A 23233-nucleotide genomic window follows, 5' to 3' on the forward strand; every position below is an offset into this window, starting at 1 on the left:
TATTTTCTTCACGCATAAGAGAGGAAAAAATAAAGTTTCATTCATGACAACATTTCAGCTGTGTCCGGAAAGCGGGTTGATTTCGAAGAAGCAGATTAATTTTGCGGTATTTGGTAAACGATTGATACCTTGTAGCTATGGTGACATTAAATCCACCACCTTTCGTATCTTTGCTTAGACGTGCAGTACGTAAGGATAAACTAAATTGCTTTTTGTTTCCCTCTAATTACACTTGTTATAGAGAGAGAAAAAGAAGAGTTTTATGTTATTTCCACTCTATTCGAAACCTATCTGTTCTCACTCCAAGGGCGCCCATAGGACAGACAGTTTGTACAGGGGGTGGGGGACGGCTGAATCTGGAGGTATGGTGTACTTTTAATATTTTGGAAGACGAATAGCGAGCTTGTAAAGTAGCCATAAACAGATTTGAAGTTCCGCACCTGTTAAAGACGTGCGTAACACAGACTTTTTGACTCGATTTCTCGTAAGAAAAGCACCCCTGATAACATTGCGTTTTCTACTTTCCCTGAGATCCCCGAGTGCAGCTACACGAAAGAAATTTTCTGCGCTCACCACGCCGTTTTTCGTCTTCCCCATGTTGTAACTGCTCATTAACTAATCTTTTTTTTTTTTTTTTTTTTTTTTTATTTCCGGTCGCCTTCAAAGTAGTCACATGAAACACAACATCTGCGACGACAAGACATTCCTTACAGAAAGTAAACGCTCACTGTCGTGGCCTAATAAACAGCCTACAGCGGTTCTCGTCCCATCACCGAATTTAAGCAACGCTGGCCCTTGTCAGTGTGGCCGCCTGGGAGCACAAGCTGCTGTTGCCTAGAATTTCTCTTCCCCGTTTTCGGTACAGTTGGCCACGTCATTTCACATCCCCGCAAGCTCCTCAAGTGCTGCAAGTCTGCAAGTCTTGAGACGCTAACGCTAGACGCTTGCTTCCGGCCCCTCATGTACCTGGCCACAGGCGACAATGCGTTCAGCTGGACGACGCCTCGTGTACGCCGGCTCGCGCCACCGCGGTCGCCGTGCGTGCAGGGAATGGCGCGCCGTCCAATTGCGTTTGGCGCGCATTCCCCTGATGGACAGAGAAAGCCAAAAGTCGCCGTTCGACCATTAATGGGGGTGTCGTACCAGAGTTAGACCGCTTGAGCCATCTCGCGGCTGCCGCTGCTACTACTTGTGCGCGTCCCCCGCGCTTATCGAACAGACAGTGTGCTCTGGCTCTGGGTTTGACGCCAGGTCGAACGCAGACGTGTGGTACGCGCCTAGCGCGAGTGCTGCTGCGTTTGGCAGTCCCTTGCGGAACACGTTGCTGGCCGAGTGCTCAGACGCACTAGTTACCGACTGCTATCACCGATTACTGCGTTTGCAATTGAAATAGACACCGGGACAGCGCGAACGCAAGTCCCGACTACCAAAAAATTATGCGCCCGAGTTACTCACATTTGGAGTAATCGCGGGGGTCAGCTCGACCGAAGTGCAATGGAAGAGCCTCACCCCGGAGGAACCGCCTTCATGATCACGGTAGCCCCTACGCCAGGTAAGTATGCTTTCGTCGCGCCACAGGCGAGAATTTGTAGTGCCTCGCGCTCTCGAGATGTAACGAGAGCTCCTGACGTTTTCGCAATCGGCGAACAGAATGGTGGCCGTCCATGTACCTGTCTCCTTACAAGAGAGCTATTGGCTGTCGAGTTAGATGGCAGACAGTCGCAACAACGCTCCTCTGCCGAGAAAAACGATGCATTTTGTGCGAGCACCATCATAGCGGCTCGCGGCGCCGGCCGCTGCTGGGGTTAATTTACCGTTCCCTTCCGGAAGATGGCGGGCCAAGTCCGGGTTGCCGCCTCCGGGCCCTCCTCTCCGTCTCAAACGAGCCCTCTTTCTCGGCTGTTGAAACCGCGAATGAGATCTGCGGAATGAGTGCTTTCTGCAGCCACAATGCAAGCCACACTTTACTTTCCCTCCTTCCAGGAGAGCCCTTAGTGCTAGCAAATACGGCAGCATTGTCACGCGCGGTCGTCTGTCGCCGAGCAACTGAAGGACCACAGCTCACACTGTCAGATGTTCTACGAGAGCTGGATGCACTCGTGAGTGTTGTGCGCGACGAACAAACAGGACGTCAGTGAACTCCAAGAGCGAACATCAATCAGCACGTTCGACATTCGACGCCGAGTAACAGAAGACACTTAAAAGGTAACACTTCTTTTGCTTCTCCTTCCGAGTAGGACGTGAAAGCTCGATCGAATATTTGTGCAAATTTTCATTCAGGAATATGGAGATATTTTCTTCACGCATAAGAGAGAAAAAATAAAGTTTCATTCATGACAACATTTCAGCTGTGTCCCGGAAAGCGGGTTGATTCGAAGAAGCAGATTAATTTTGCGGTATTTGGTAAACGATTGATACCTTGTAGCTATGGTGACATTAAATCCACCCACCTTTCGTATCTTTGCTTAGACGTGCAGTACGTAAGGATAAAACTAATTGCTTTTTGTTTCCTCTAATTACACTTGTTATAGAGAGAGGAAAAAGAAGAGTTTTATGTTATTTCCACTCTATTCGAAACCTATCTGTTCTCACTCCAAGGGCGCCCATAGGACAGGACAGTTTGTACAGGGGGTGGGGGACGGCTGAATCTGGAGGTATGGTGTACTTTTAATATTTTGGAAGACGAATAGCGAGCTTGTAAAGTAGCCATAAACAGATTTGAAGTTCCGCACCTGTTAAAGACGTGCGTAACACAGACTTTTTGGACTCGATTTCTCGTAAGAAAAGCACCCTGATAACATTGCGTTTTCTACTTTCCCTGAGATCCCCGAGTGCAGCTACCACGAAAGAAATTTTCTGCGCTCACCACGCCGTTTTTCGTCTTCCCCATGTTGTAACTGCTCATTACTAATCTTTTTTTTTTTTTTTTTTTTTTTTTATTTCCGGTCGCCTTCAAAGTAGTCACATGAAACACAACATCTGCGACGACAAGACATTCCTTACAGAAAGTAAACGCTCACTGTCGTGGCCTAATAAACAGCCTACAGCGGTTTCTCGTCCCATCACCGAATTTAAGCAACGCTGGCCCTTGTCAGTGTGGCCGCCTGGGAGCACAAGCTGCTGTTGCCTAGAATTTCTCTTCCCCGTTTTCGGTACAGTTGGCCACGTCATTTCACATCCCCGCAAGCTCCTCAAGTGCTGCAAGTCTGCAAGTCTTGAGACGCTACGCTAGACGCTTGCTTCCGGCCCCTCATGTACCTGGCCACAGGCGACAATGCGTTCAGCTGGACGACGCCTCGTGTACGCCGGCTCGCGCCACGCGGTCGCCGTGCGTGCAGGGAATGGCGCGCCGTCCAATTGCGTTTGGCGCGCATTCCCCTGATGGACAGAGAAAGCCAAAAGTCGCCGTTCGACCATTAATGGGGGTGTCGTACCAGAGTTAGACCGCTTGAGCCATCTCGCGGCTGCCGCTGCTACTACTTGTGCGCGTCCCCCGCGCTTATCGAACAGACAGTGTGCTCTGCTCTGGGTTTGACGCCAGGTCGACGCAGACGTGTGGTACGCGCCTAGCGCGAGTGCTGCTGCGTTTGGCAGTCCCTTGCGGAACACGTTGCTGGCCGAGTGCTCAGGACGCACTAGTTACCGACTGCTATCACCGATTACTGCGTTTTGCAATTGAAATAGACACCGGGGACAGCGCGAACGCAAGTCCCGACTACCAAAAATTATGCGCCCGAGTTACTCACATTTGGAGTAATCGCGGGGGTCAGCTCGACCGAAGTGCAATGGAAGAGCCTCACCCCGGAGGAACCGCCTTCATGATCACGGTAGCCCCTACGCCAGGTAAGTATGCTTTCGTCGCGCCACAGGCGAGAATTTGTAGTGCCTCGCGCTCTCGAGATGTAACGAGAGCCTCCTGACGTTTTCGCAATCGGCGAACAGAATGGTGGCCGTCCATGTACCTGTCTCCTTACAAGAGAGCTATTGGCTGTCGAGTTAGATGGCAGACAGTCGCAACAACGCTCCTCTGCCGAGAAAAACGATGCATTTTGTGCGAGCACCATCATACGGCTCGCGGCGCCGGCCGCTGCTGGGGTTAATTTACCGTTCCCTCCGAAGATGGCGGGCCAAGTCCGGGTTGCCGCCTCCGGGCCCTCCTCTCCGTCTCAAACGAGCCCTCTTTCTCGGCTGTTGAAACCGCGAATGAGATCTGCGGAATGAGTGCTTTCTGCAGCCACAATGCAAGCCACACTTTACTTTCCCTCCTTCCAGGAGAGCCCTTAGTGCTAGCAAATACGGCAGCATTGTCACGCGCGGATCGTCTGTCGCCGAGCAACTGAAGGACCACAGCTCACACTGTCAAGATGTTCTACGAGAGCTGGATGCACTCGTGAGTGTTGTGCGCGACGAACAAACAGGACGTCAGTGAACTCCAAGAGCGAACATCAATCAGCACGTTCGACATTCGACGCCGAGTAACAGAAGACACTTAAAAGGTAACACTTCTTTTTGCTTCTCCTTCCGAGTAGGACGTGGAAAGCTCGATCGAATATTTGTGCAAATTTTCATTCAGAATATGGAGATATTTTCTTCACGCATAAGAGAGAAAAAATAAAGTTTCATTCATGACAACATTTCAGCTGTGTCCGGAAAGCGGGTTGATTTCGAAGAAGCAGATTAATTTTGCGGTATTTGGTAAACGATTGATACCTTGTAGCTATGGTGACATTAAATCCACCACCTTTCGTATCTTTGCTTAGACGTGCAGTACGTAAGGATAAACTAAATTGCTTTTTGTTTCCCTCTAATTACACTTGTTATAGAGAGAGAAAAAGAAGAGTTTTATGTTATTTCCACTCTATTCGAAACCTATCTGTTCTCACTCCAAGGGCGCCCATAGGACAGACAGTTTGTACAGGGGGGTGGGGGGACGGCTGAATCTGGAGGTATGGTGTACTTTTAATATTTTGGAAGACGAATAGCGAGCTTGTAAAGTAGCCATAAACAGATTTGAAGTTCCGCACCTGTTAAAGACGTGCGTAACACAGACTTTTTGACTCGATTTCTCGTAAGAAAAGCACCCCCTGATAACATTGCGTTTTCTACTTTCCCTGAGATCCCCGAGTGCAGCTACCACGAAAGAAATTTCTGCGCTCACCACGCCGTTTTTCGTCTTCCCCATGTTGTAACTGCTCATTACTAATCTTTTTTTTTTTTTTTTTTTTTTTTTATTTCCGGTCGCACTTCAAAGTAGTCACATGAAACACAACATCTGCGACGACAAGACATTCCTTACAGAAAGTAAACGCTCACTGTCGTGGCCTAATAAACAGCCTACAGCGGTTCTCGTCCCATCACCGAATTTAAGCAACGCTGGCCCTTGTCAGTGTGGCCGCCTGGGAGCACAAGCTGCTGTTGCCTAGAATTTCTCTTCCCGTTTTCGGTACAGTTGGCCACGTCATTTCACATCCCCCGCAAGCTCCTCAAGTGCTGCAAGTCTGCAAGTCTTGAGACGCTACGCTAGACGCTTGCTTCCGGCCCCTCATGTACCTGGCCACAGGCGACAATGCGTTCAGCTGGACGACGCCTCGTGTACGCCGGCTCGCGCCACCGCGGTCGCCGTGCGTGCAGGGAATGGCGCGCCGTCCAATTGCGTTTGGCGCGCATTCCCCTGATGGACAGAGAAAGCCAAAAGTCGCCGTTCGACCATTAATGGGGGTGTCGTACCAGAGTTAGACCGCTTGAGCCATCTCGCGGCTGCCGCTGCTACTACTTGTGCGCGTCCCCCGCGCTTATCGAACAGACAGTGTGCTCTGGCTCTGGGTTTGACGCCAGGTCGACGCAGACGTGTGGTACGCGCCTAGCGCGAGTGCTGCTTGCGTTTGGCAGTCCCTTGCGGAACACGTTGCTGGCCGAGTGCTCAGGACGCACTAGTTTACCGACTGCTATCACGATTACTGCGTTTGCAATTGAAATAGACACCGGGGACAGCGCGAACGCAAGTCCCGACTACCAAAAATTATGCGCCCGAGTTACTCACATTTGGAGTAATCGCGGGGGTCAGCTCGACCGAAGTGCAATGGAGAGAGCCTCACACCCCGGAGGAACCGCCTTCATGATCACGGTAGCCCCTACGCCAGGTAAGTATGCTTTCGTCGCGCCACAGGCGAGAATTTGTAGTGCCCTCGCGCTCTCGAGATGTAACGAGAGCCCTGACGTTTTCGCAATCGGCGAACAGAATGGTGGCCGTCCATATACCTGTCTCCTTACAAGAGAGCTATTGGCTGTCGAGTTAGATGGCAGACAGTCGTAACAACGCTCCTCTGCCGAGAAAAACGATGCATTTTGTGCGAGCACCATCATACGGCTCGCGGCGCCGGCCGCTGCTGGGGTTAATTTACCGTTCCCTCCGGAAGATGGCGGGCCAAGTCCGGGTTGCCGCCTCCGGGCCCTCCTCTCCGTCTCAAACGAGCCCTCTTTCTCGGCTGTTGAAACCGCGAATGAGATCTGCGGAATGAGTGCTTTCTGCAGCCACAATGCAAGCCACACTTTACTTTCCCTCCTTCCAGGAGAGCCCTTAGTGCTAGCAAATACGGCAGCATTGTCACGCGCGGTCGTCTGTCGCCGAGCAACTGAAGGACCACAGCTCACACTGTCAGATGTTCTAAGAGAGCTGGATGCACTCGTGAGTGTTGTGCGCGACGAACAAACAGGACGTCAGTGAACTCCAAGAGCGAACATCAATCAGCACGTTCGACATTCGACGCCGAGTAACAGAAGACACTTAAAAGGTAACACTTCTTTTTGCTTCTCCTTCCGAGTAGGACGTGGAAAGCTCGATCGAATATTTGTGCAAATTTTCATTCAGAATATGGAGATATTTTCTTCACGCATAAGAGAGAAAAAATAAAGTTTCATTCATGACAACATTTCAGCTGTGTCCGGAAAGCGGGTTGATTTCGAAGAAGCAGATTAATTTTGCGGTATTTGGTAACCGATTGATACCTTGTAGCTATGGTGACATTAAATCCACCACCTTTCGTATCTTTGCTTAGACGTGCAGTACGTAAGGATAAACTAAATTGCTTTTTGTTTCTTTCTAATTACACTTGTTATAGAGAGAGAAAAAGAAGAGTTTTATGTTATTTCCACTCCATTCGAAACCTATCTGTTCTCACTCCAAGGGCGCCCATACGACAGACAGTTTGTACAGGGGGTGGGGGACGGCTGAATCTGGAGGTATGGTGTACTTTTAATATTTTGGAAGACGAATAGCGAGCTTGTAAAGTAGCCATAAACAGATTTGAAGTTCCGCACCTGTTAAAGACGTGCGTAACACAGACTTTTTGACTCGATTTCTCGTAAGAAAAGCACCCCTGATAACATTGCGTTTTCTACTTTCCCTGAGAGCCCCGAGTACAGCTACCACGAAAGAAAATTTCTGCGCTCACCACGCCGTTTTTCGTCTTCCCCATGTTGTAACTGCTCATTACCAATCTTTTTTTTTTTTTTCCGGTCGCCTGCAAAGTAGTCACATGAAACACAACATCTGCGACGACAAGACATTCCTTACAGAAAGTAAACGCTCACTGTCGTGGCCTAATAAACAGCCTACAGCGGTTCTCGTCCCATCACCGAATTTAAGCAACGCTGGCCCTTGTCAGTCAGCGTGGCCGCCTGGGAGCACAAGCTGCCGTTGCCTAGAATTTCTCTTCCCCGTTTTCGGTACAGTTGGCCACGTCATTTCACATCCCCGCCAGCTCCTCAAGTGCCGCAAGTCTGCAAGTCTTGAGACGCTACGCTAGACGCTTGCTTCCGGCCCCTCATGTACCTGGCCACAGGCGACAATGCGTTCGGCTGGACGACGCCTCGTGTACGCCGGCTCGCGCCACCGCGGTCGCCGTGCGTGCAGGGAATGGCGCGCCGTCCAGTTGCGTTTGGCGCGCATTCCCCTGATGGACAGAGAAGCCAAAAGTCGCCGTTCGACCATTAATGGGGGTGTCGTACCAGAGTTAGACCGCTTGAGCCATCTCGCGGCTGCCGCTGCTACTACTGGTGCGCGTCCCCCGCGCTTATCGAACAGACAGTGTGCTCTGGCTCTGGGTTTGACGCCAGGTCGACGCAGACGTGTGGTACGCGCCTAGCGCGAGTGCTGCTGCGTTTGGCAGTCCCTTGCGGAACACGTTGCTGGCCGAGTGCTCAGACGCACTAGTTAGCGACTGCTAGCACAGATTACTGCGTTTGCAATTGAAATAGACACCGGGACAGCGCGAACGCAAGTCCCGACTACCAAAAATTATGCGCCCGAGTTACTCACATTTGGAGTAATCGCGGGGGTCAGCTCGACCGAAGTGCAATGGAAGAGCCTCACCCCGGAGGAACCGCCTTCATGATCACGGTAGCCCCTACGCCAGGTAAGTATGCTTTCGTCGCGCCACAGGCGAGAATTTGTAGTGCCTCGCGCTCTCGAGATGTAACGAGAGCTCCTGACGTTTTCGCAATCGGCGAACAGAATGGTGGCCGTCCATATACCTGTCTCCTTACAAGAGAGCTATTGGCTGTCGAGTTAGATGGCAGACAGTCGTAACAACGCTCCTCTGCCGAGAAAAACGATGCATTTTGTGCGAGCACCATCATACGGCTCGCGGCGCCGGCCGCTGCTGGGGTTAATTTACCGTTCCCTCCGGAAGATGGCGGGCCAAGTCCGGGTTGCCGCCTCCGGGCCCTCCTCTCCGTCTCAAACGAGCCCTCTTTCTCGGCTGTTGAAACCGCGAATGAGATCTGCGGAATGAGTGCTTTCTGCAGCCACAATGCAAGCCACACTTTACTTTCCCTCCTTCCAGGAGAGCCCTTAGTGCTAGCAAATACGGCAGCATTGTCACGCGCGGTCGTCTGTCGCCGAGCAACTGAAGGACCACAGCTCACACTGTCAGATGTTCTAAGAGAGCTGGATGCACTCGTGAGTGTTGTGCGCGACGAACAAACAGGACGTCAGTGAACTCCAAGAGCGAACATCAATCAGCACGTTCGACATTCGACGCCGAGTAACAGAAGACACTTAAAAGGTAACACTTCTTTTTGCTTCTCCTTCCGAGTAGGACGTGGAAAGCTCGATCGAATATTTGTGCAAATTTTCATTCAGAATATGGAGATATTTTCTTCACGCATAAGAGAGAAAAAATAAAGTTTCATTCATGACAACATTTCAGCTGTGTCCGGAAAGCGGGTTGATTTCGAAGAAGCAGATTAATTTTGCGGTATTTGGTAACCGATTGATACCTTGTAGCTATGGTGACATTAAATCCACCACCTTTCGTATCTTTGCTTAGACGTGCAGTACGTAAGGATAAACTAAATTGCTTTTTGTTTCTTTCTAATTACACTTGTTATAGAGAGAGAAAAAGAAGAGTTTTATGTTATTTCCACTCCATTCGAAACCTATCTGTTCTCACTCCAAGGGCGCCCATACGACAGACAGTTTGTACAGGGGGTGGGGGACGGCTGAATCTGGAGGTATGGTGTACTTTTAATATTTTGGAAGACGAATAGCGAGCTTGTAAAGTAGCCATAAACAGATTTGAAGTTCCGCACCTGTTAAAGACGTGCGTAACACAGACTTTTTGACTCGATTTCTCGTAAGAAAAGCACCCCTGATAACATTGCGTTTTCTACTTTCCCTGAGAGCCCCGAGTACAGCTACCACGAAAGAAATTTTCTGCGCTCACCACGCCGTTTTTCGTCTTCCCCATGTTGTAACTGCTCATTACCAATCTTTTTTTTTTTTTTTCCGGTCGCCTGCAAAGTAGTCACATGAAACACAACATCTGCGACGACAAGACATTCCTTACAGAAAGTAAACGCTCACTGTCGTGGCCTAATAAACAGCCTACAGCGGTTCTCGTCCCATCACCGAATTTAAGCAACGCTGGCCCTTGTCAGTCAGCGTGGCCGCCTGGGAGCACAAGCTGCCGTTGCCTAGAATTTCTCTTCCCGTTTTCGGTACAGTTGGCCACGTCATTTCACATCCCCGCCAGCTCCTCAAGTGCCGCAAGTCTGCAAGTCTTGAGACGCTACGCTAGACGCTTGCTTCCGGCCCCTCATGTACCTGGCCACAGGCGACAATGCGTTCGGCTGGACGACGCCTCGTGTACGCCGGCTCGCGCCACCGCGGTCGCCGTGCGTGCAGGGAATGGCGCGCCGTCCAGTTGCGTTTGGCGCGCATTCCCCTGATGGACAGAGAAGCCAAAAGTCGCCGTTCGACCATTAATGGGGGTGTCGTACCAGAGTTAGACCGCTTGAGCCATCTCGCGGCTGCCGCTGCTACTACTGGTGCGCGTCCCCCGCGCTTATCGAACAGACAGTGTGCTCTGGCTCTGGGTTTGACGCCAGGTCGACGCAGACGTGTGGTACGCGCCTAGCGCGAGTGCTGCTGCGTTTGGCAGTCCCTTGCGGAACACGTTGCTGGCCGAGTGCTCAGACGCACTAGTTAGCGACTGCTAGCACAGATTACTGCGTTTGCAATTGAAATAGACACCGGGACAGCGCGAACGCAAGTCCCGACTACCAAAAATTATGCGCCCGAGTTACTCACATTTGGAGTAATCGCGGGGGTCAGCTCGACCGAAGTGCAATGGAAGAGCCTCACCCCGGAGGAACCGCCTTCATGATCACGGTAGCCCCTACGCCAGGTAAGTATGCTTTCGTCGCGCCACAGGCGAGAATTTGTAGTGCCTCGCGCTCTCGAGATGTAACGAGAGCTCCTGACGTTTTCGCAATCGGCGAACAGAATGGTGGCCGTCCATATACCTGTCTCCTTACAAAGAGAGCTATTGGCTGTCGAGTTAGATGGCAGACAGTCGTAACAACGCTCCTCTGCCGAGAAAAACGATGCATTTTGTGCGAGCACCATCATACGGCTCGCGGCGCCGGCCGCTGCTGGGGTTAATTTACCGTTCCCTCCGGAAGATGGCGGGCCAAGTCCGGGTTGCCGCCTCCGGGCCCTCCTCTCCGTCTCAAACGAGCCCTCTTTCTCGGCTGTTGAAACCGCGAATGAGATCTGCGGAATGAGTGCTTTCTGCAGCCACAATGCAAGCCACACTTTACTTTCCCTCCTTCCAGGAGAGCCCTTAGTGCTAGCAAATACGGCAGCATTGTCACGCGCGGTCGTCTGTCGCCGAGCAACTGAAGGACCACAGCTCACACTGTCAGATGTTCTAAGAGAGCTGGATGCACTCGTGAGTGTTGTGCGCGACGAACAAACAGGACGTCAGTGAACTCCAAGAGCGAACATCAATCAGCACGTTCGACATTCGACGCCGAGTAACAGAAGACACTTAAAAGGTAACACTTCTTTTTGCTTCTCCTTCCGAGTAGGACGTGGAAAGCTCGATCGAATATTTGTGCAAATTTTCATTCAGAATATGGAGATATTTTCTTCACGCATAAGAGAGAAAAAATAAAGTTTCATTCATGACAACATTTCAGCTGTGTCCGAAAGCGGGTTGATTTCGAAGAAGCAGATTAATTTTGCGGTATTTGGTAACCGATTGATACCTTGTAGCTATGGTGACATTAAATCCACCACCTTTCGTATCTTTGCTTAGACGTGCAGTACGTAAGGATAAACTAAATTGCTTTTTGTTTCTTTCTAATTACACTTGTTATAGAGAGAGAAAAAGAAGAGTTTTATGTTATTTCCACTCCATTCGAAACCTATCTGTTCTCACTCCAAGGGCGCCCATACGACAGACAGTTTGTACAGGGGGTGGGGGGACGGCTGAATCTGGAGGTATGGTGTACTTTTAATATTTTGGAAGACGAATAGCGAGCTTGTAAAGTAGCCATAAACAGATTTGAAGTTCCGCACCTGTTAAAGACGTGCGTAACACAGACTTTTTGACTCGATTTCTCGTAAGAAAAGCACCCCTGATAACATTGCGTTTTCTACTTTCCCTGAGAGCCCCGAGTACAGCTACCACGAAAGAAATTTTCTGCGCTCACCACGCCGTTTTTCGTCTTCCCCATGTTGTAACTGCTCATTACCAATCTTTTTTTTTTTTTTTCCGGTCGCCTGCAAAGTAGTCACATGAAACACAACATCTGCGACGACAAGACATTCCTTACAGAAAGTAAACGCTCACTGTCGTGGCCTAATAAACAGCCTACAGCGGTTCTCGTCCCATCACCGAATTTAAGCAAACGCTGGCCCTTGTCAGTCAGCGTGGCCGCCTGGGAGCACAAGCTGCCGTTGCCTAGAATTTCTCTTCCCCGTTTTCGGTACAGTTGGCCACGTCATTTCACATCCCCGCCAGCTCCTCAAGTGCCGCAAGTCTGCAAGTCTTGAGACGCTACGCTAGACGCTTGCTTCCGGCCCCTCATGTACCTGGCCACAGGCGACAATGCGTTCGGCTGGACGACGCCTCGTGTACGCCGGCTCGCGCCACCGCGGTCGCCGTGCGTGCAGGGAATGGCGCGCCGTCCAGTTGCGTTTGGCGCGCATTCCCCTGATGGACAGAGAAGCCAAAAGTCGCCGTTCGACCATTAATGGGGGTGTCGTACCAGAGTTAGACCGCTTGAGCCATCTCGCGGCTGCCGCTGCTACTACTGGTGCGCGTCCCCCGCGCTTATCGAACAGACAGTGTGCTCTGGCTCTGGGTTTGACGCCAGGTCGACGCAGACGTGTGGTACGCGCCTAGCGCGAGTGCTGCTGCGTTTGGCAGTCCCTTGCGGAACACGTTGCTGGCCGAGTGCTCAGACGCACTAGTTAGCGACTGCTAGCACAGATTACTGCGTTTGCAATTGAAATAGACACCGGGACAGCGCGAACGCAAGTCCCGACTACCAAAAATTATGCGCCCGAGTTACTCACATTTGGAGTAATCGCGGGGGTCAGCTCGACCGAAGTGCAATGGAAGAGCCTCACCCCGGAGGAACCGCCTTCATGATCACGGTAGCCCCTACGCCAGGTAAGTATGCTTTCGTCGCGCCACAGGCGAGAATTTGTAGTGCCTCGCGCTCTCGAGATGTAACGAGAGCTCCTGACGTTTTCGCAATCGGCGAACAGAATGGTGGCCGTCCATATACCTGTCTCCCTTACAAGAGAGCTATTGGCTGTCGAGTTAGATGGCAGACAGTCGTAACAACGCTCCTCTGCCGAGAAAAACGATGCATTTTGTGCGAGCACCATCATACGGCTCGCGGCGCCGGCCGCTGCTGGGGTTAATTTACCGTTCCCTCCGGAAGATGGCGGGCCAAGTCCGGGTTGCCGCCTCCGGGCCCTCCTCTCCGTCTCAAACGAGCCCTCTTTCTCGGCTGTTGAAACCGCGAATGAGATCTGCGGAATGAGTGCTTTCTGCAGCCACAATGCAAGCCACACTTTACTTTCCCTCCTTCCAGGAGAGCCCTTAGTGCTAGCAAATACGGCAGCATTGTCACGCGCGGTCGTCTGTCGCCGAGCAACTGAAGGACCACAGCTCACACTGTCAGATGTTCTAAGAGAGCTGGATGCACTCGTGAGTGTTGTGCGCGACGAACAAACAGGACGTCAGTGAACTCCAAGAGCGAACATCAATCAGCACGTTCGACATTCGACGCCGAGTAACAGAAGACACTTAAAAGGTAACACTTCTTTTTGCTTCTCCTTCCGAGTAGGACGTGGAAAGCTCGATCGAATATTTGTGCAAATTTTCATTCAGAATATGGAGATATTTTCTTCACGCATAAGAGAGAAAAAATAAAGTTTCATTCATGACAACATTTCAGCTGTGTCCGGAAAGCGGGTTGATTTCGAAGAAGCAGATTAATTTTGCGGTATTTGGTAACCGATTGATACCTTGTAGCTATGGTGACATTAAATCCACCACCTTTCGTATCTTTGCTTAGACGTGCAGTACGTAAGGATAAACTAAATTGCTTTTTGTTTCTTTCTAATTACACTTGTTATAGAGAGAGAAAAAGAAGAGTTTTATGTTATTTCCACTCCATTCGAAACCTATCTGTTCTCACTCCAAGGGCGCCCATACGACAGACAGTTTGTACAGGGGGTGGGGGACGGCTGAATCTGGAGGTATGGTGTACTTTTAATATTTTGGAAGACGAATAGCGAGCTTGTAAAGTAGCCATAAACAGATTTGAAGTTCCGCACCTGTTAAAGACGTGCGTAACACAGACTTTTTGACTCGATTTCTCGTAAGAAAAGCACCCCTGATAACATTGCGTTTTCTACTTTCCCTGAGAGCCCCGAGTACAGCTACCACGAAAGAAATTTTCTGCGCTCACCACGCCGTTTTTTCGTCTTCCCCATGTTGTAACTGCTCATTACCAATCTTCTTTTTTTTTTTTTTCCGGTCGCCTGCAAGTAGTCACATGAAAACACAACATCTGCGACGACAAGACATTCCTTACAGAAAGTAAACGCTCACTGTCGTGGCCTAATAAACAGCCTACAGCGGTTCTCGTCCCATCACCGAATTTAAGCAACGCTGGCCCTTGTCAGTCAGCGTGGCCGCCTGGGAGCACAAGCTGCCGTTGCCTAGAATTTCTCTTCCCCGTTTTCGGTACAGTTGGCCACGTCATTTCACATCCCCGCCAGCTCCTCAAGTGCCGCAAGTCTGCAAGTCTTGAGACGCTACGCTAGACGCTTGCTTCCGGCCCCTCATGTACCTGGCCACAGGCGACAATGCGTTCGGCTGGACGACGCCTCGTGTACGCCGGCTCGCGCCACCGCGGTCGCCGTGCGTGCAGGGAATGGCGCGCCGTCCAGTTGCGTTTGGCGCGCATTCCCCTGATGGACAGAGAAGCCAAAAGTCGCCGTTCGACATTAATGGGGGTGTCGTACCAGAGTTAGACCGCTTGAGCCATCTCGCGGCTGCCGCTGCTACTACTGGTGCGCGTCCCCCGCGCTTATCGAACAGACAGTGTGCTCTGGCTCTGGGTTTGACGCCAGGTCGACGCAGACGTGTGGTACGCGCCTAGCGCGAGTGCTGCTGCGTTTGGCAGTCCCTTGCGGAACACGTTGCTGGCCGAGTGCTCAGACGCACTAGTTAGCAGACTGCTAGCACAGATACTGCGTTTGCAATTGAAATAGACACCGGGACAGCGCGAACGCAAGTCCCGACTACCAAAAATTATGCGCCCGAGTTACTCACATTTGGAGTAATCGCGGGGGTCAGCTCGACCGAAGTGCAATAATGGAAGAGCCTCACCCCGGAGGAACCGCCTTCATGATCACGGTAGCCCCTACGCCAGGTAAGTATGCTTTCGTCGCGCCACAGGCGAGAATTTGTAGTGCCTCGCGCTCTCGAGATGGTAACGAGAGCTCCTGACGTTTTCGCAATCGGCGAACAGAATGGTGGCCGTCCATATACCTGTCTCCTTACAAGAGAGCTATTGGCTGTCGAGTTAGATGGCAGACAGTCGTAACAACGCACCTCTGCCGAGAAAAACGATGCATTTTGTGCGAGCACCATCATACGGCTCGCGGCGCCGGCCGCTGCTGGGGTTAATTTACCGTTTCCCTCCGGAAGATGGCGGGCCAAGTCCGGGTTGCCGCCTCCGGGCCCTCCTCTCCGTCTCAAACGAGCCCTCTTTCTCGGCTGTTGAAACCGCGAATGAGATCTGCGGAATGAGTGCTTTCTGCAGCCACAATGCAAGCCACACTTTACTTTCCCTCCTTCCAGGAGAGCCCTTAGTGCTAGCAAATACGGCAGCATTGTCACGCGCGGTCGTCTGTCGCCGAGCAACTGAAGGACCACAGCTCACACTGTCAGATGTTCTAAGAGAGCTGGATGCACTCGTGAGTGTTGTGGCGCGACGAACAAACAGGACGTCAGTGAACTCCAAGAGCGAACATCAATCAGCACGTTCGACATTCGACGCCGAGTAACAGAAGACACTTAAAAGGTAACACTTCTTTTTGCTTCTCCTTCCGAGTAGGACGTGGAAAGCTCGATCGAATATTTGTGCAAATTTTCATTCAGAATATGGAGATATTTTCTTCACGCATAAGAGAGAAAAAATAAAGTTTCATTCATGACAACATTTCAGCTGTGTCCGGAAAGCGGGTTGATTTCGAAGAAGCAGATTAATTTTGCGGTATTTGGTAACCGATTGATACCTTGTAGCTATGGTGACATTAAATCCACCACCTTTCGTATCTTTGCTTAGACGTGCAGTACGTAAGGATAAACTAAATTGCTTTTTGTTTCTTTCTAATTACACTTGTTATAGAGAGAGAAAAAGAAGAGTTTTATGTTATTTCCACTCCATTCGAAACCTATCTGTTCTCACTCCAAGGGCGCCCATACGACAGACAGTTTGTACAGGGGGTGGGGGACGGCTGAATCTGGAGGTATGGTGTACTTTTAATATTTTGGAAGACGAATAGCGAGCTTGTAAAGTAGCCATAAACAGATTTGAAGTTCCGCACCTGTTAAAGACGTGCGTTAACACAGACTTTTTGACTCGATTTCTCGTAAGAAAAGCACCCCTGATAACATTGCGTTTTCTACTTTCCCTGAGAGCCCCGAGTACAGCTACCACGAAAGAAATTTTCTGCGCTCACCACGCCGTTTTTCGTCTTCCCCATGTTGTAACTGCTCATTACCAATCTTTTTTTTTTTTTTCCGGTCGCCTGCAAAGTAGTCACATGAAACACAACATCTGCGACGACAAGACATTCCTTACAGAAAGTAAACGCTCACTGTCGTGGCCTAATAAACAGCCTACAGCGGTTCTCGTCCCATCACCGAATTTAAGCAACGCTGGCCCTTGTCAGTCAGCGTGGCCGCCTGGGAGCACAAGCTGCCGTTGCCTAGAATTTCTCTTCCCCGTTTTCGGTACAGTTGGCCACGTCATTTCACATCCCCGCCAGCTCCTCAAGTGCCGCAAGTCTGCAAGTCTTGAGACGCTACGCTAGACGCTTGCTTCCGGCCCCTCATGTACCTGGCCACAGGCGACAATGCGTTCGGCTGGACGACGCCTCGTGTACGCCGGCTCGCGCCACCGCGGTCGCCGTGCGTGCAGGGAATGGCGCGCCGTCCAGTTGCGTTTGGCGCGCATTCCCCTGATGGACAGAGAAGCCAAAAGTCGCCGTTCGACCATTAATGGGGGTGTCGTACCAGAGTTAGACCGCTTGAGCCATCTCGCGGCTGCCGCTGCTACTACTGGTGCGCGTCCCCCGCGCTTATCGAACAGACAGTGTGCTCTGGCTCTGGGTTTGACGCCAGGTCGACGCAGACGTGTGGTACGCGCCTAGCGCGAGTGCTGCTGCGTTTGGCAGTCCCTTGCGGAACCACGTTGCTGGCCGAGTGCTCAGACGCACTAGTTAGCGACTGCTAGCACAGATTACTGCGTTTGCAATTGAAATAGACACCGGGACAGCGCGAACGCAAGTCCCGACTACCCAAAAATTATGCGCCCGAGTTACTCACATTTGGAGTAATCGCGGGGTCAGCTCGACCGAAGTGCAATAATGGAAGAGCCTCACCCCGGAGGAACCGCCTTCATGATCACGGTAGCCCCTACGCCAGGTAAGTATGCTTTCGTCGCGCCACAGCGAGAATTTGTAGTGCCTCGCGCTCTCGAGATGTAACGAGAGCTCCTGACGTTTTCGCAATCGGCGAACAGAATGGTGGCCGTCCATATACCTGTCTCCTTACAAGAGAGCTAATTGGCTGTCGAGTTAGATGGCAGACAGTCGTAACAACGCTCCTCTGCCGAGAAAAACGATGCATTTTGTGCGAGCACCATCATACGGCTCGCGGCGCCGGCCGCTGCTGGGGTTAATTTACCGTTCCCTCCGGAAGATGGCGGGCCAAGTCCGGGTTGCCGCCTCCGGGCCCTCCTCTCCGTCTCAAACGAGCCCTCTTTCTCGGCTGTTGAAACCGCGAATGAGATCTGCGGAATGAGTGCTTTCTGCAGCCACAATGCAAGCCACACTTTACTTTCCCCTCCTTCCAGGAGAGCCCTTAGTGCTAGCAAATACGGCAGCATTGTCACGCGCGGTCGTCTGTCGCCGAGCAACTGAAGGACCACAGCTCACACTGTCAGATGTTCTAAGAGAGCTGGATGCACTCGTGAGTGTTGTGCGCGACGAACAAACAGGACGTCAGTGAACTCCAAGAGCGAACATCAATCAGCACGTTCGACATTCGACGCCGAGTAACAGAAGACACTTAAAAGGTAACACTTCTTTTTGCTTCTCCTTCCGAGTAGGACGTGGAAAGCTCGATCGAATATTTGTGCAAATTTTCATTCAGAATATGGAGATATTTTCTTCACGCATAAGAGAGAAAAAATAAAGTTTCATTCATGGACAACATTTCAGCTGTGTCCGGAAAGCGGGTTGATTTCGAAGAAGCAGATTAATTTTGCGTATTTGGTAACCGATTGATACCTTGTAGCTATGGTGACATTAAATCCACCACCTTTCGTATCTTTGCTTAGACGTGCAGTACGTAAGGATAAACTAAATTGCTTTTTGTTTCTTTCTAATTACACTTGTTATAGAGAGAGAAAAAGAAGAGTTTTATGTTATTTCCACTCCATTCGAAACCTATCTGTTCTCACTCCAAGGGCGCCCATACGACAGACAGTTTGTACAGGGGGTGGGGGACGGCTGAATCTGGAGGTATGGTGTACTTTTTAATATTTTGGAAGACGAATAGCGAGCTTGTAAAGTAGCCATAAACAGATTTGAAGTTCCGCACCTGTTAAAGACGTGCGTAACACAGACTTTTTGACTCGATTTCTCGTAAGAAAAGCACCCCTGATAACATTGCGTTTTCTACTTTCCCTGAGAGCCCCGAGTACAGCTACCACGAAAGAAATTTTCTGCGCTCACCACGCCGTTTTTCGTCTTCCCCATGTTGTAACTGCTCATTACCAATCTTTTTTTTTTTTTTCCGGTCGCCTGCAAAGTAGTCACATGAAACACAACATCTGCGACGACAAGACATTCCTTACAGAAAGTAAACGCTCACTGTCGTGGCCTAATAAACAGCCTACAGCGGTTCTCGTCCCATCACCGAATTTAAGCAACGCTGGGCCCTTGTCAGTCAGCGTGGCCGCCTGGGAGCACAAGCTGCCGTTGCCTAGAATTTCTCTTCCCCGTTTCGGTACAGTTGGCCACGTCATTTCACATCCCCGCCAGCTCCTCAAGTGCCGCAAGTCTGCAAGTCTTGAGACGCTACGCTAGACGCTTGCTTCCGGCCCCTCATGTACCTGGCCACAGGCGACAATGCGTTCGGCTGGACGACGCCTCGTGTACGCCGGCTCGCGCCACCGCGGTCGCCGTGCGTGCAGGGAATGGCGCGCCGTCCAGTTGCGTTTGGCGCGCATTCCCCTGATGACAGAGAAGCCAAAAGTCGCCGTTCGACCATTATGGGGGTGTCGTACCAGAGTTAGACCGCTTGAGCCATCTCGCGGCTGCCGCTGCTACTACTGGTGCGCGTCCCCCGCGCTTATCGAACAGACAGTGTGCTCTGGCTCTGGGTTTGACGCCAGGTCGACGCAGACGTGTGGTACGCGCCTAGCGCGAGTGCTGCTGCGTTTGGCAGTCCCTTGCGGAACACGTTGCTGGCCGAGTGCTCAGACGCACTAGTTAGCGACTGCTAGCACAGATTACTGCGTTTGCAATTGAAATAGACACCGGGACAGCGCGAACGCAAGTCCCGACTACCAAAAATTATGCGCCCGAGTTACTCACATTTGGAGTAATCGCGGGGGTCAGCTCGACCGAAGTGCAATAATGGAAGAGCCTCACCCCGGAGGAACCGCCTTCATGATCACGGTAGCCCCTACGCCAGGTAAGTATGCTTTCGTCGCGCCACAGGCGAGAATTTGTAGTGCCTCGCGCTCTCGAGATGTAACGAGAGCTCCTGACGTTTTCGCAATCGGCGAACAGAATGGTGGCCGTCCATATACCTGTCTCCTTACAAGAGAGCTATTGGCTGTCGAGTTAGATGGCAGACAGTCGTAACAACGCTCCTCTGCCGAGAAAAACGATGCATTTTGTGCGAGCACCATCATACGGCTCGCGGCGCCGGCCGCTGCTGGGGTTAATTTACCGTTCCCTCCGGAAGATGGCGGGCCAAGTCCGGGTTGCCGCCTCCGGGCCCTCCTCTCCGTCTCAAACGAGCCCTCTTTCTCGGCTGTTGAAACCGCGAATGAGATCTGCGGAATGAGTGCTTTCTGCAGCCACAATGCAAGCCACACTTTACTTTCCCTCCTTCCAGGAGAGCCCTTAGTGCTAGCAAATACGGCAGCATTGTCACGCGCGGTCGTCTGTCGCCGAGCAACTGAAGGACCACAGCTCACACTGTCAGATGTTCTAAGAGAGCTGGATGCACTCGTGAGTGTTGTGCGCGACGAACAAACAGGACGTCAGTGAACTCCAAGAGCGAACATCAATCAGCACGTTCGACATTCGACGCCGAGTAACAGAAGACACTTAAAAGGTAACACTTCTTTTTGCTTCTCCTTCCGAGTAGGACGTGGAAAGCTCGATCGAATATTTGTGCAAATTTTCATTCAGAATATGGAGATATTTTCTTCACGCATAAGAGAGAAAAAATAAAGTTTCATTCATGACAACATTTCAGCTGTGTCCGGAAAGCGGGTTGATTTCGAAGAAGCAGATTAATTTTGCGGTATTTGGTAACCGATTGATACCTTGTAGCTATGGTGACATTAAATCCACCACCTTTCGTATCTTTGCTTAGACGTGCAGTACGTAAGGATAAACTAAATTGCTTTTTGTTTCTTTCTAATTACACTTGTTATAGAGAGAGAAAAAGAAGAGTTTTATGTTATTTCCACTCCCATTCGAAACCTATCTGTTCTCACTCCAAGGGCGCCCATACGACAGACAGTTTGTACAGGGGGTGGGGGACGGCTGAATCTGGAGGTATGGTGTACTTTTAATATTTGGAAGACGAATAGCGAGCTTGTAAAGTAGCCATAAACAGATTTGAAGTTCCGCACCTGTTAAAGACGTGCGTAACACAGACTTTTTGACTCGATTTCTCGTAAGAAAAGCACCCCTGATAACATTGCGTTTTCTACTTTCCCTGAGAGCCCCGAGTACAGCTACCACGAAAGAAATTTTCTGCGCCTCACCACGCCGTTTTTCGTCTCCCCCATGTTGTAACTGCTCAATCTACCAATCTTTTTTTTTTTTTCCGGTCGCCTGCAAAGTAGTCACATGAAAACACAACATCTGCGACGACAAGACATTCCTTACAGAAAGTAAACGCTCACTGTCGTGGCCTAATAAACAGCCTACAGCGGTCTATCGTCCCATCACCGAATTTAAGCAACGCTGCCCTTGTCAGTCAGCGTGGCACGCCTGGGAGCAACAAGCTGCCGTTGCCTAGAATTTCTCTTCCCGTTTTCGGTACAGTTGGCCACGTCATTTCACATCCCCGCCAGCTCCTCAAGTGCCGCAAGTCTGCAAGTCTTGAGACGCTACGCTAGACGCTTGCTTCCGGCCCCTCATGTACCTGGCCACAGGCGACAATGCGTTCGGCTGGACGACGGCCCTCGTGTACGCGGCTCGCGCCACCGCGGTCGCCGTGCGTGCAGGGAAGGCGCGCCGTCCAGTTGCGTTTGGCGCGCATTCCCCTGATGGACAGAGAAGCCAAAAGTCGCCGTTCGACCATTAATGGGGGTGTCGTACCAGAGTTAGACCGCTTGAGCCATCTCGCGGCTGCCGCTGCTACTAATGGTGCGCGTCCCCCGCGCTTATCGAACAGACAGTGTTGCTCTGGCTCTGGTTTGACGCAGGTCGACGCAGACGTGTGGTACGCGCCTAGCGCGAGTGCTGCTGCGTTTGGGCAGTCCCTTGCGGAACACGTTGCTGGCCGAGTGCTCAGACGCACTAGTTAGCGACTGCTAGCACAGATTACTGCGTTTGCAATTGAAATAGACACCGGGACAGCGCGAACGCAAGTCCCGACTACCAAAAATTATGCGCCCGAGTTACTCACATTTGGAGTAATCGCGGGGGTCAGCTCGACCGAAGTGCAATAATGGAAGAGCCTCACCCCGGAGGAACCGCCTTCATGATCACGGTAGCCCCTACGCCAGGTAAGTATGCTCTTTCGTCGCGCCACAGGCGAGAATTTGTAGTGCCTCGCGCTCTCGAGATGTAACGAGAGCTCCTGACGTTTTCCGCAATCGGCGAACAGAATGGTGGCCGTCCATATACCTGTCTCCTTACAAGAGAGCTATTGGCTGTCGAGTTAGATGGCAGACAGTCGTAACAACGCCTCCTCTGCGAGAAAAACGATGCATTTTGTGCGAGCACCATCATACCGGCTCGCAGGCGCCGCCGCTGCTGGGGTTAATTTACCGTTCCCTCCGGAAGATGGCGGGCAAGTCCGGGTTGCCGCCTCCGGGCCCTCCTCTCCGTCTCAAACGAGCCCTCTTTCTCGGCTGTTGAAACCGCGAATGAGATCTGCGGAATGAGTGCTTTCTGCAGCCACAATGCAAGCCACACTTTACTTTCCCTCCTTCAGGAGAGCCCTTAGTGCTAGCAAATACGGCAGCATTGTCACGCGCGGTCGTCTGTCGCCGAGCAACTGAAGGACCACAGCTCACACTGTCAGATGTTCTAAGAGAGCTGGATGCACTCGTGGAGTGTTGTGCGCGACGAACCAAACAGGACGTCAGTGAACTCCAAGAGCGAACATTCAATCAGCACGTTCGACATTCGACGCCGAGTAACAGAAGACACTTAAAAGTAACACTTCTTTTTGCTTCTCCTTCCGAGTAGGACGTGGAAAGCTCGATCGAATATTTGTGCAAATTTTCATTCAGAATATGGAGATATTTTCTTCCACGCATAAGAGAGAAAAAATAAAGTTTCATTCATGACAACATTTTCAGCTGTGTCCGGAAAGCGGGTTGATTTCGAAGAAGCAGATTAATTTTGCGGTATTTGGTAACCGATTGATACCTCTGTAGCACATGTGACAATAAATCCACCACCTTTCGTATCTTTGCTTAGACGTGCAGTACGTAAGGATAAACTAAATTGCTTTTTGTTTCTTTCTAATTACACTTGTTATAGAGAGAGAAAAGAAGAGTTTTATGTATTTCCACTCCATTCGAAACCTATCTGTTCTCACTCCAAGGGCGCCCATACGACAGACAGTTTGTACAGGGGGTGGGGGACGGCTGAATCTGGAGGTATGGGTGTACTTTTAATATTTTGGAAGACGAATAGCGAGCT

General features: G+C 51.0%; 10 non-coding genes across 10 annotated transcripts; all 10 read right to left on the reverse strand.

Annotated features, from left to right (window-relative positions):
• Positions 1–1396: 1396 nt before the first annotated feature.
• On the reverse strand, positions 1397–1560 carry LOC126151780 (U1 spliceosomal RNA). The gene has a single exon (XR_007532063.1). It is a non-coding gene; the product is annotated as a U1 spliceosomal RNA (small nuclear RNA).
• Positions 1561–3687: 2127 nt separating this feature from the next.
• Positions 3688–3851, reverse strand: LOC126151779 (U1 spliceosomal RNA). Its single transcript, XR_007532062.1, has one exon. It is a non-coding gene; the product is annotated as a U1 spliceosomal RNA (small nuclear RNA).
• Positions 3852–5981: 2130 nt separating this feature from the next.
• Positions 5982–6148, reverse strand: LOC126151786 (U1 spliceosomal RNA). Its single transcript, XR_007532068.1, has one exon. It is a non-coding gene; the product is annotated as a U1 spliceosomal RNA (small nuclear RNA).
• Positions 6149–8259: 2111 nt separating this feature from the next.
• LOC126151793 (U1 spliceosomal RNA) lies at positions 8260–8422 on the reverse strand. The gene has a single exon (XR_007532075.1). It is a non-coding gene; the product is annotated as a U1 spliceosomal RNA (small nuclear RNA).
• A 2111-nt stretch (positions 8423–10533) lies between these two features.
• On the reverse strand, positions 10534–10696 carry LOC126151777 (U1 spliceosomal RNA). The gene has a single exon (XR_007532060.1). It is a non-coding gene; the product is annotated as a U1 spliceosomal RNA (small nuclear RNA).
• Positions 10697–12810: 2114 nt separating this feature from the next.
• LOC126151778 (U1 spliceosomal RNA) lies at positions 12811–12973 on the reverse strand. Its single transcript, XR_007532061.1, has one exon. It is a non-coding gene; the product is annotated as a U1 spliceosomal RNA (small nuclear RNA).
• Positions 12974–15088: 2115 nt separating this feature from the next.
• LOC126151781 (U1 spliceosomal RNA) lies at positions 15089–15254 on the reverse strand. Its single transcript, XR_007532064.1, has one exon. It is a non-coding gene; the product is annotated as a U1 spliceosomal RNA (small nuclear RNA).
• A 2115-nt stretch (positions 15255–17369) lies between these two features.
• LOC126151789 (U1 spliceosomal RNA) lies at positions 17370–17536 on the reverse strand. The gene has a single exon (XR_007532071.1). It is a non-coding gene; the product is annotated as a U1 spliceosomal RNA (small nuclear RNA).
• Positions 17537–19647: 2111 nt separating this feature from the next.
• LOC126151782 (U1 spliceosomal RNA) lies at positions 19648–19813 on the reverse strand. The gene has a single exon (XR_007532065.1). It is a non-coding gene; the product is annotated as a U1 spliceosomal RNA (small nuclear RNA).
• Positions 19814–21928: 2115 nt separating this feature from the next.
• On the reverse strand, positions 21929–22094 carry LOC126151784 (U1 spliceosomal RNA). The gene has a single exon (XR_007532066.1). It is a non-coding gene; the product is annotated as a U1 spliceosomal RNA (small nuclear RNA).
• Between the last annotated feature and the right edge of the window lie 1139 nt (positions 22095–23233).

The sequence above is a fragment of the Schistocerca cancellata genome, unplaced genomic scaffold (assembly GCF_023864275.1).
Source record: "Schistocerca cancellata isolate TAMUIC-IGC-003103 unplaced genomic scaffold, iqSchCanc2.1 HiC_scaffold_1079, whole genome shotgun sequence".
In the NCBI taxonomy this organism is placed as follows: Eukaryota; Metazoa; Arthropoda; class Insecta; order Orthoptera; family Acrididae; genus Schistocerca; species Schistocerca cancellata.